This window comes from Rousettus aegyptiacus, unplaced genomic scaffold (genome assembly GCF_014176215.1).
Source record: "Rousettus aegyptiacus isolate mRouAeg1 unplaced genomic scaffold, mRouAeg1.p scaffold_m13_p_15, whole genome shotgun sequence".
In the NCBI taxonomy this organism is placed as follows: Eukaryota; Metazoa; Chordata; class Mammalia; order Chiroptera; family Pteropodidae; genus Rousettus; species Rousettus aegyptiacus.
Window position 1 is genome coordinate 33,864,667 of NW_023416290.1, and position 12,263 is coordinate 33,876,929.

Here is a 12,263-nt window from a genome sequence, read left to right on the forward strand (position 1 = left end):
AGATTGAAGGCTTGAGTTAGGAATTATGTATTTTTTCCCTATTTCAGTCTTTAGACACTCTTCATGAATAAATTCAAGGTTACCAGGTTAATATCAATTTATGACAGTTTGGGTCTTTAACTAGAATAGATACAGGGTAGATTATTGATCTTAAAATATTTTCTCTTTAAGGTCATAAACTAAATCTTTCTGTTTTGTTTTGAGTAGCAATTTCATGTACAAGAGATGGTGGATGTGTGCTTCTTTTGTAACGATAATAGCATATTCATTGCTGCTAATTACAGAGCTATGATTGACATTAACTTGTTAATTGAAATGCCAGTCACATTTATTGAATATGCTAACATTTTGGAGGAAACACAAGTTAGGTTTATGTGGCATGTTTGAAATATTCAGTTTAAGAATCATTTCAGATCAGTTAGTCATTTTATTTCCTGTTAAGACTAGCTGGTTAATATCTAGCTAGGGTAAGTCAGATAGAAAGGGCAGAGAGGAAAGAATAGATAAAACAGATATTATATTAAAAGTGATACAGTTGGATCATTGGTAAACTCTTGAATAAATTACAATAAATAGGAATTTTGAGACAGGTAAGGATAATGAAGGAGTTAGGTGAGATAATCTTGAGATTGGCCTAGATTATCAATAAAATTATATAATTTTATATTTAAAATAGAGAAAAATAAATACAGATGTTTTTTACTGACTCGATTTAGCCTGTCTATATGCAAGGTTCAAATTTCACAGCACAAAGTGTGTTCTTGAGATCGAGGGTTTTCTCCAAAATGGATAATCATCATTTGTTTTCTAATACAATGCCAAGAACATCAACAAATAAAGTTTAATTATTCATTTCTTTTCTTTCTCTTCAGCTTAGTTTCAATTGTAAAACTGGTTATCACCCAGAAATGGCATATATTATATTCTTCCTTTAAAATTTGAAATATCCAAGGCACTGTGTTTCTTTCAAAGATATTTCACCTGATTCTCTTCAATGTGTATGTGCTAAGGGTTAGTAAATTGTTTTCATTAATTTGGAAAGAAAAATAGTTGTAGGATCCTCTGAAACCTGGACTTTTAAGTTGGACAAACCTAGCATCACATTATGTTATACTTCATACTTCTGATTCAATAATTCTTAGTACTGTAACCTTGTGCAGGTCATTTAACCTCCTAAAGTCTCATTACTAATCTGCAAAATGAGAAGAATGATGATACCTACCATATAAAACTGTTTTTTAAGAATTAAATTCAAGTCAAGTGCTTGGTAATCCTAAAGGAACTGTTAGTTATTACTGCGGTTATCTTCACTGGTAATTATTATAGGCCGATTGTGTCCCCTGCACTACCCACACACCGAATTCATATGTTGAAGTCCTAACCCCGAGTACCTGAGAATGTGAGTGTATTTGGAGATAGGGTCTTTAAAGAGGTAATTAAGATAAAATGAGGTCAAGTGGGTAGGCCCTGCACCAATTTGACTGGTGTCCTTGTAAGAAAAGAAGATTACGATCTAGACACAAAAAGGAAGGGCCGCATGAAGACACAAGATGAAGGCAGCCACACGCAAGCCAGAGTGAGAGACCTCGGGAGAAATCAGCCCTGCCGGCACCCCCGGTCTTGGACTTCTAACTCCAGAATTGTGAAAATTAAATTCTTGTTGTTTAAACCGGCCAGTCTCTGGTACCTCGTTATCATACCTGTAGAAAACTAACACAATGCAACTGAGAAAAAGAGAGTATTTCTAAGTTACATTTTGAACAGTGTACGTACGATAAAGAGCCGTTCTGAAAACTACCTTGTTGGTCTGTTTCTATCATTTTCTTACATGGAAAAAAGATCAACTGCTTGTTTTGTTCTCTGGCCCTAAGCTGCCAGCCGTGGGATTTGGCCTCAGGTGAAACAAGCACACAAAGATCACGTGGCTGTTGTCACCAAAACGCCCCAGAGCATAATATCAACAGCTTAATGACTTGGCACTTGTTATGTCAATACAGGTTAGAGCAGTAGGTATGGGGAAGGGAGGCAGAGGTGAGTGGAGAGTGGTTTCATACTTCCACATCGCTCCTTTTGAAGGGTCTGTGTTTTTCTCCAAGCGGAGGTAAAGATATTGTTTGTTTGTTTAGTGTTATTATGGGAACAAAATCACTAAACACTGTAGATTTTGTTTTCTGTAAACCAGGTGGAATCACGGTTTCGCTGGAACTGGGGATAATAACACCCACATGAATGGCTAATTGCTCTTGGTGGACGACTCTGAACACAAAGGCAATTCTTTTTCTTTCTTAGCAATTTGGACTCTTTTTTCATCCAAACTCATCCTTGCTCATTGCTCATCTGTCCTTCACTCTACTTTCTCTCCTCCTGCAGTGCCAGCATAGGCCGGATGTGGGTGTGTGGCTGACACCCACGACGATGGAATCCAGGCCACTCGAATCATCTTGTCCTCCTCATTAAGAAGCCAAGTCTGGTCTCCTCGAGAGACAGGAGGCAAGGGCTTCCCTGCGCCCACTGCCTGCGGGGTTTTCTGAAGCCATACTGAAACCCTAAATGCTCCTTTGCTGATTCAAGCAACCTGTCTATTGTCATTGGCGGGGGAAAATATGCTTAAATCATTAAAACGACAAGCTGGGAATGTTCAAGAGGTTGGCTTTCTGTGAGACCAAGGTACATGTTTGTGAACTGCAAGTGGTAAGGTATTTAGTCTGAATCTCTGTGGGCGTTTCGGTAGGGTCATGAGGGCAAGGTCCACAGCTGAGAGTAAATGCCTCCTTCCATTTTGCATCCTAGGGGCCTTGCTTGCCTCGCTAGTCCTGAAACTACTACTCCCCATCGGCAGTCTCTAACAGGGAGAAGATGGCAAAGGAGGATCGTAGTTTGCAGAGTCCCAGCCTCCGTACCACAGGGCAGAAGAGGGGTTAGAGCAGAGAAACAATAGCTTAATAGCCAGCACAGTCACACACCCTCGGTCACTTTGTTTAAACCTCGGACAACCCTGAGCGGTAGAGCAGGTACTACCATTTCCTCTCACTCAGGTCAGTGACTGGCAAAGGTCTTGAGACTAGAACTGAGGCTGGGCCCTAAGTACTTGTAGTGTCACGATGCTCCACTTCCCCTCGGATCACGCCCAGGAGGCAGCAGCCCACCCACCCTGTTGGTCTGCAGCCTGGCCCCATCCCCACTCTGAAGATGTTCCATGCTCTCACCAAGCCGCAGTCGGCCTCTGGCTTCGCCGTTTCTTGTATGTCACAACAGTTTCATTTATTATTGCGGGGTGTCTGAGGGCTGCCAGGAATGTTCCTGCCCTGCGTTTTCCAGAGAACAGATTAGCAGGAAGCCTTTTATCTCTTCCAAGAGTCACCTGGATCTCTTGGGCACAATGACTGCTTTGAACTGTGTTTCCTCCTATAATTTGCATCCAGAACAGGAGGTGCAAAGAGTGCAGGTTCAAGGTGCGAGTCCCAAGCCCAGATTTTTCCCAGTTGAGTAAGGTTAAGTTTGAAAACTGTTCCGATGCCCTGGTGACTATGGCTTTGCCTGCCTTACTTTGTAGAAATAGCTTGCTCTGATGGAAGCTGATAAGTAAAACCATAAAAATTGACCTTGGGCTTGTTAGGTGAGTATACATTGATTTTACATTTTGTGCCAAAACCTACTGCATCTTGGCCTGCCTGTTTTCTGCTTATACAACAAAGCATTTTTGAGTCCTGGGACTTGGCCAGTGTGATTGTGCTGGGAAAAGAAAATCAAGGCTTTTTGTGCTGACCTCCCAATCTGTATGCCAGTTCTTGAGCAACTATGAGAGAGGCCAAGCTCAGATGACAGGCAGTCTGTGGGGCTTGGAATTCCCCTAGAGGTTCCCATGGAGACTCTCCTGAGAGAGCTGCATTCCCAATTCCAGGCTTGGAAAGAGTAGAGAGAGCCCATGTCAATGCTGAGGGAGGGTCCAGGTGGTTGGCTGGGGCCGACCTTGTTGGGAGTGAGCTTTAGTTAGAAAAGCTGCTGCTTAAATCTGCTGAGAGGAGTGCTTCTGTGGTGCGCCCTCTCCAGACATTGTGGGAACTCCTTTGGAAAGGCCTCGGAGATCCTACATGAGTGAGGGGCCTGCTCCAGTAGGGTGACTTCCCAGAGTGCCACTCCTACCTGTTTCAGTCACTCTCCCGGGACTGCTGAGGTCTGAGCCGGAGTGGGCAGAGAAGCCTAAAACTGGAGGTGAGCTGCTCGCAGGTCTTCCTTGGGGCCCTGATGTAGCTGAGCTGTTAGGAGCTGACTCTGCTTGGCTGTAGGCCCAGCCACTCACCCTGCAGATCCCACAGACTTGCCACCCTGACCCTCCCATACCTGGAGTGAGAAGAAGGCAGGGCAGGCTTCTCAGTGGGGCTCATGCTGTTGGAATCTAAATGCTCAGATGAGAGGCAGGAATATTATCAGTCTGCTTGCCCAGTGACCTTTTCTACAGATTCATTTATTCATTTATTTATCCAAATAGAGCTCTTGAGACCTGCTTCATGTTGGGTTGGATGCCAGACACCGGAGGCACACAGGTAAGCAGGCCAAAGTTGCCGCTGAGCCCACAGTGGGGAGAAGTAGCAAGTGTGAGTGATTACAATACAGTGTGGCAAGTACCACCTGGTCCCCTTGCCAAAGGATTCACTAGGGAGGAGGGCCCCCAACTCAGATGTACCAGATCAGAGCAGGCTTCCTGGAAGAAGTGACAGCTAAGCTGAGACCTGGGGCCTAGTTCAAGCCCTGCGCCCCCCACTTGGTGTCTGTGCAGCCTACTCCTTATTCTTCTTCCGGCCTGGCTTTCCTTTGCTGGTCTTGTCCGAGCCCCGTCCTTACGTGGTCCCATTTTGAGCCTCTTTTGTTTCTGAATCTTTATTGAGTGTTTACTCTGTGCCAGGCACTGAGCTTGAAGTTTTACAAAGCGTATAGTAACTCTATGAGATACTATGAGCTCAGCCACCAAAGTCTATACCATCTTGGGGAAATCGGTCAGCTTCAGCTTCTCTGTGCCTCCCATTCTGTAACTACGATTAGCTTAGGACTCACTCCAGAGTGCTGGCATGAGGACTAAATGAGTTGATATACGTAAAGTGCTCAAAACAACATCTGAGATATATTAAGACTACATAAGTATTTGCTGATATTGTTGTAGCCTTTGTTTTTATAGATGGGGAAATCAAATTCAGAGAAATTAAGGCATTTGTCCAAAGTCACACAGTTGGCAGATGTCAGGATCTGAAGGCAGGATTTTGGATTACATACCCAAAAAGCCCTTTTCCATGACACCACAGCTATGTCCGCTCTATGGCTGCCTCTGACAGCCTGTGGCTGAAACTCTGGTTCAGAGTTTTACTTGCCTCTGTGTGAAAGGTTGTGACCTCCTGCCATGCCACACTCTGCCCTGCCCCACTGACCTGCTGGAGCAGCAGAGCTGGTCCTGGCCCACCATGGCTCATACCTGGACACTGGCATGCACGAGAGCTTGGGTCCCCAAGCCCACCCTCCACCGAGCCCCATCCACCCGTCCACTTGTACTGGCTGTGCTTGTACAGAGGAGGGAACAGGTCACCTGGAGAAGGCTGTGTGGAGGGAAGGAGGCATCAGGAAGACAACCGAGGATGCTAAAGGACTAACATGAGCAAGAGGTGGAGGTAGGGAAGAGTCATAGTGGGGGGAGGAGATGAAGCCAGAGGAATGAGGCTGGTAGGTAAAGAAGGGTTTTGAGTAAGGAAAAAACTTTGCTGTGTGGAATCTTTTAATGTGACTACTAATGTACACAACACTGACTAAAGCGCTGAGCACTAATTTCAAATAGAAATTTCTGCAATTGTTCTAAAAGTTCTCATAGCAACTCACTAGGTTTGCGTGAGTCCACCCTGCAGTCCTTTTGGCTGTTTGGTAAGAAAAGTAGCCTCACAAAGGTGGGATTGGTAAGAGGAGTGAGAAATTGGGTGAGAAATTGAGACTTGGAAATCTCCAAGTTCTGTGCTCTCTCTGTGACCTTGGGAGAGATGCCTATCTTTCTAGAGCCTGTTTCCTCATCTGGAAACTAAGGGAAATTTTGCAGGTTTCCTCTGAGGGTTATTTTGAAGAGTTGCTACAGACCATTTTTCCAAGTTCAAAGTGTCAAATGTACAGAAAGAGTACTGGTGTTTCTAAAAATCTGCAACTCAAAAGTTTTCAACTCCACTGTTATTTCCATTTAGGGGCATTTTCCTAAAGAGAGGCCAGGTTAGTCCCAATGGATTAATACTGTATTATTCATCCACTCCTGAAAAACAAATACCAAAGTTATTTATTTATTCGAGTTTCGTTTGAGACATTTTGGCCTATTATCCTTTAACTGGACCATTGAACCTACACTCAAAAATGAGAACCAGCTGACTAAATAGATAGTCGTATATGGAAAAGAAGCAGGAAACGCCTTTCCAAAACTAATAACATTAATAAACTTCCAAGGGACACATGAGCCATAATTAATGAAAATTTGGGGGGATAAAAGGACATAAAAACTTGGAATTTGAAATATAACTCTGAGAACAGCCTAGAGTCGTATATTTTTTTCTTCTTTTTTTCTGAGACTCTGTCTACCCTTTTTTTTTTTTTTTCCTGGCCCCTTTCCCTTCTGACAGCAGCATTTACTCAAATTCTTTCTGTAAATGTCTTTCGCCCACAAATTTAGATCCTGGAATTCAATATGTCCTGCCTGGACTCCAGTGTGGCCTTCAATAGGTGTTTATTAAAAGCCTCAGTAAGTCATGTGACCAGACATAACTGATTCTAGCTAAACCCACAGGAAAAATGGTCTTGCTCTCAAAAACCAGTTCTCTGGCAAGGTTGCCTGTGGGGTTAGATTCAGTGACATTGGACCGCATGCTAAGGCAGATCCCTATCTAAGTGCCAAGGCCAAGATTCAGCAGGCCATAGATGGTGGGGAATAGGCTTGACATCCTGGATCCGCTTCTTAAGACAAGCACCCAGTCTAAGTCCCTGGTGTGTCCCACTTCCAGTGCAATCCACACGGTGTTGAAGTTCAAGTGCCATCACCAGCATTTGCCAGGCTATCATATCACTCTTCACTTTTTCTCTCAAGTGTGCTTGTGATAGAAATGGCTAGTTGACCCCCAAAGAGTCATAGTCTTCTTCCAGAGTATAGTATGGCTGCTGAGAAGCAGCTGACTAGCCAGAGAGCACATTTCTGAGCCCCAAAACCCACCCCAGGTGATTAATTCTGACCAGTGAAACATGAGCCTGAATGATGTGGCACTTTCTGGCTGAGATGTTTAAGTAGCCAGCATATCTTCCCTCATTCTCATCCCTCCATGCACCACTAAGGGGCAGGAGTCTGGATCCCTGAGTCACTTTGTGGAGAAGAAGCCTGGGAGAGCTGCCTGACAAGGACCATGATTAGAGTTTATATGAGCAGGAATAAACTTTTTGCATTCAGCCGTTCATATATTGGGGTTGTTTATTGCAGCAGTTAGTCTATGCTAAGTAAGTGCCCATGTAGCATTTCCTAAAGCAATGTGTCTTATGATAAGTGGGATTTTCCCCACCTCCTGTGTTTATCTGAGCAGAAAACGCCAGTTGCTGTGTGTGTGTGTCTCTCTCTACCCTTCCCAATGGAGCCTCTCTTTGTAAGAAAACATGTAAAGTGTGAGTAGAAGTTAATAGCCTGGTCTCTGAATCAGGCTGCTCAGTTCAAGTTCCAACTCTACCATTTGCTGATAGGTGAGGCCTTGAGCAAATAAATGGCTTAACTTCTCTGTGTTTCAAAATGTCTTTCTACAATAGAGGGATATTACCTTGCAGAGTTGTGATGAGGAATAAATAGAACATTCTGTGTGAAGCACCTGGCACACCATCAGCGCGGCGAATGTTAGCCCTGTTGCCGTCACTGTTTTTGAATCTGCGGCAGTGTTCCGGGTATGCAGATGCATTGGAACTAATCAGTACCATTGCTACTCTTTTCTCCCCTCGTTTTTACTCTTCACATTGATAATTTCTACCAAGAACTCACAACGATTTTCTTTGCTAGGTATTTGTATTTCTTCTACCTCTGCCCCACAGCTGTCACCTCACCTTCTACTCTTTACCTGAGGTGCTACAACAAATTTAGAAATTTACAAGCATTTTGAAGAAAGAGAAAGTAGGTGGATCCAAAGGAAGAAGGTGCGAATATTTGTTGAATGAACATTTATCTGTGACAGTAAGTATTTGATCCTGTTCAAGAACTACTATCCTAATGTGTAAGTACTTCCTCTTCTCGCTTCCCCCAGCTCTTAGGAGCTTTTTTAATGCAGAAAATAAAAAGGGTAGAAGGATAAGAAGTACCCAGACTAGCATTGGAGAGGGTCTCCCCCAAGAGAAGCAGGATCCTGTGTGGGGTAAAAAGAAAACGGAAGAAAAAAGGACTGTGAACAGTATTGCCTAGACATCTCCCTCCTTAATGATGGTCGAGAAGTACAAGTAAAGGACTTAAGTTAAATACAATTGCTTTTTGGTGGTGGGACTGTCTTTCATGTATTGTTGTCTGACTCTGAGACTAGACTCTGTGGGCCTCAGCTTAAATAAGGTCATAATACATTTTGCATCAATTGACATTAGTCTTATAATCAGATTAAGAGTTTATTTGAAATTTTAAGTTAATATTTGTACTGCGTGTTCAGCTGTACAGGATTGAGGGGTACATCTGAGACAACAGGCGTGGACATACAGTGAGAAAGGCTGGCAGTTCCCAAGGTGAGGTTGTCTTTATTCTTCACTCTTTAAATATTGAACGAGCAAAGACACAAAGACGAGTGCAGACAGCAGGAAGACAGGCCTCCCTGAGCCCAGAGAGCCTCAGAAGGTTTTTCTCCTTTTGTGATGAATAAACCATTGTTGTCATCTGAATGGCTCGGCTGCTGTCATCAGAGCCTTGACTGTTGGTCCCATTTCAGGTTCTGATTAGAAATCAGATTCACTCACAGCCTATAGGCCCGTAAGCCCGGACCGACCCTTTCTTCACAGCCTGTTCATAAGTGGCTCCTGCAGGGTAATCCCTCCTCTGCTGGCATTCTCGCTGGGCTGCAGAGCCTGGCTCAGGAGGGCTTTAAGGATCACATAGTGCACCATACGATACCACTTGTATGTGGAGCCTAAGGAACAAAATAAAAGAACCAATGAAATGAAAATGAACTCATAGATACAGAGAACAAACTGGTCATTACCAAATGGGAGGGAGATTAGGGAGCTGGATGAAAAGGGGTGACAGAATTAAGAAGTGTAAACTGGTAGTTACAAAGTAGTCATGGGGATAAGTACGGCATAGGAAATATAGTCAATAATATTGTAATAATGATGTATAGTGCCAGGTGGGTACTAGACTAATTGGGGGATCACTTTGCAAATTATATAAATGTCTTATCACTATGCTATACACCTGAAACTAATATAAAATAATATTGGGCGTCAACTCTAATGGAAAAAAATGGAAGGTCATATAGTGCAACTCCCTCATTCTAGACAGGAAGAAACTTGAAATCCCATGGATTCTCCTCCCCTACAACACGCTTTGCTAAGTCGAGGTGGCAGCAGAAGCTGAACTTGGCTGGCGGGACAGAGGGCTAGCCAGTCTCTAGGTGTGAGGAGCGAAAGAGAAACGTGCTTCACCGCCATGGGGTGGGAAGGCCTGGGAAGTTCCTAAAGAGCCTCAGACGGGCTCCCTGTGCGTGGAGGGCACGGGGCGTCCACCCAGGTGCAGAAGCTGCCGCTGCCGCTCTGCCCCCTGCATCATGCCGCTTCCCCCGGATCGCTGCGCTTTCCTCAGCTCTTCTTAGCACAAGAACTGGAAGGTGACTGACATTTCGCAAGAGGACACTTTAAGTCTCTGTCCTGTATTAAATGTAAATATCCTCAAATGAGACGTGCTATCCTGGGAGAGTGGAGAACTTGATTCCAGTACCAGTTCTGCTGCCAGTTCTTGCGAGACTGTGGGCGGCGTCCTCAAACGGGATCACAAGACACCCTCCTAGGGAACTTCAAAGGCTGCCGGGATTCCAAGGAAAAAAGATAAGAATGAATGACCCTCACGCTTGACTATGGTTGTTTTCCAGAGAGCGGCTGAGGGAAGAATGGATATGGAAAGGAACTGGGAGATGGTGAGCCATGAAAGGTAACTTCACTATCTGGCGGGGGCTTCCCAACTCAGACGAGTCAGCTCTGGACAACTGCCTCTTGAGCCCTTATATGAGTGCAGCCCTGTTCCTAGAGATGTGACACTGGGAATCCAAAGCCTCTGTCTCTTGAGAGGAGGCTGGAGAGATGACTCTGGACTAGCTCCTCTCTTCTGCATGAGACTAATGGCCAAGCTAGCCAGAAAGGAGAGGTACCCACTGAGTGCTTAATTCCTCAATCACCAGACAAATGTCCCCTGAAGGTTATATACCATAAACACTGCTTGCCAGTTTTCTCCATGAAAAATAAGATGGCTTCAAGTTTTTGTATTTTTTTATTTTTTACTACTGTCTGAGTATGAGTTATACCCATTGCAGGCCGAGGAGTCATTTTAGCTTGCATGAGGGGGAGCTCAGTTGCATTAGGCAGAGAATTCCGGCATAGCTGACATCGTGCTCAACATTGGTGGGTGGTGTGTGTTGGCCTTGGGTTATCTACGAGGTTGAATGAAATAGACAATGGCCACATTTCCTGGCTGTCCAGCAACTTTTTAAACCATCATTGATCTATTTGGGAAATTCCAGCTTTATGAGTTCTACTTTCACCAGAAAGAATCCAGAAGATCAGTTCCCAAATTCCTCTGCAATTAGAGCACAGGCATATGAACTGGTTACACCAATCGGAGTTACATTTGATGTGGAAGCAGGACTTGAAGGAAAAAGGCTGTGGGAAGAACCCATTTTGCTGGCAAGGGGGGCAACAGAGGTTTCTTAGAGAAGAAATGGGACATAAATAGTGGCAGTGCTGGTAGCCGTTTTGCTGGTGGCGCAGCCACAAGACAGCAGCTTCTCCATCGGGGCAGTTCTGTAGCGCAGCTCAAGCTGTTGTTCTGCGAGACTGGTTCTCAGGCTTCCACTGATTCTGTGAGCTGGCCAATTTCCTTGCCATAAACTCCATTCTGCCTGAGTACCAGAGTCAGCTTCTGCAGCTTACAGTGGAGGGCCCCAAAGGATTCGGCAACCAGCTCCTAACTCTGTCATTCCTTCTCACAGACAATCCAGGCCCAAGATCGATGGCACAGCAGAAGCAGCAGGAGTCTCGGCCAGAACTTCAGGAGTCTCCCTTCTCAAACCTTGCCCCTCCAAAAATTTCCTGCCTATAGGATCCAGGCCTCCTATACTTGCCTCTTGGACCAGTCCTCTTACATTGCCAAACTAGCAGCCACTTTTCAGGATGTGGATTGGTGTAGAAGTGGTCTGTGAACCCCCATGTGGCCACGTGAGCTGCCCTCAGCCTGGCCCATCATGGGAGAGGCGTGAGTCCTCTCTCCTAGAGAGAGAGGCCAAGTGCTCCTCCTCGATGGGTTTAAACGCCTGGCCATCATTTTGTTCACAGAGTCTTTGAGGTCTCCTTGCTTAGATATTTCGCCACTAACCCAAGATAGAATCCAAAGAAATGCCCAATCAAGTAGGTGATTTCTGCTCATCTTTAATTAGAAGTATCTACAGAATGTGAACTCCGTGAGGACAAGGATGTGTTCACTGATGGAGTAATCCTAGTACTCAATAATTATGAATAAATTAATTAATTTATGTGCACTGCAAACTTTCTGCCAGATAATGGCCTAGGCACACTGAGGTAGGAATAAACAATATGACTTTAGAACTTTGCTATGTCTTAAGAGTTTCGCACACGGAAAAATATTTCTACCTGTGTATTCTAGAAGCCTATCACTCTGGAGGTGGAGGCCCAATGTAAGGCCACAGTGGAGAGGAATGAGTTACCCCTTTGTGATAGTTTTGTTTCACCCACTAATTAAAATTTGTCAACATTTGAAATATTTTTATTCTAAGTAGCCCCTCTAAATCTCTATTATCTGCAAGGCACCTTGTCTTTTTTAAAAAATGAAGGAGCAACTGTGCATATTGAAATATATAGTCTTAAGCCTGCTTGAATCTGGTCTTTAATGCCTATATGAATTAAACACACACCTCTCAGTGATGTTACCTTCTTGCACATGATCGTCAGGAGATTGCGGAGAGTCTTATGTCAAATACATATTTAGTCTGTGGTCTACACTATGCTAAAATGTTTGGATG

The 12,263-nt window shown here is 44.3% G+C and overlaps 1 long non-coding RNA gene across 8 annotated transcripts; it reads left to right on the forward strand.

Annotated features, from left to right (window-relative positions):
- The first annotated feature begins 3,638 nt into the window (after positions 1 to 3,638).
- On the forward strand, positions 3,639 to 12,036 carry LOC107502503. Of its 8 annotated transcripts, none has more exons than XR_001595013.2 (5): positions 3,639 to 4,212; positions 4,490 to 8,215; positions 8,676 to 8,748; positions 9,514 to 10,162; positions 11,217 to 12,036. It is a non-coding gene; the product is annotated as an uncharacterized LOC107502503 (long non-coding RNA). The 8 variants fall into 8 exon arrangements; XR_004954620.1 differs by having other exon boundaries at positions 10,104 to 10,162; XR_001595014.2 differs by having other exon boundaries at positions 4,490 to 8,178.
- The last annotated feature ends 227 nt before the right edge of the window (positions 12,037 to 12,263 follow it).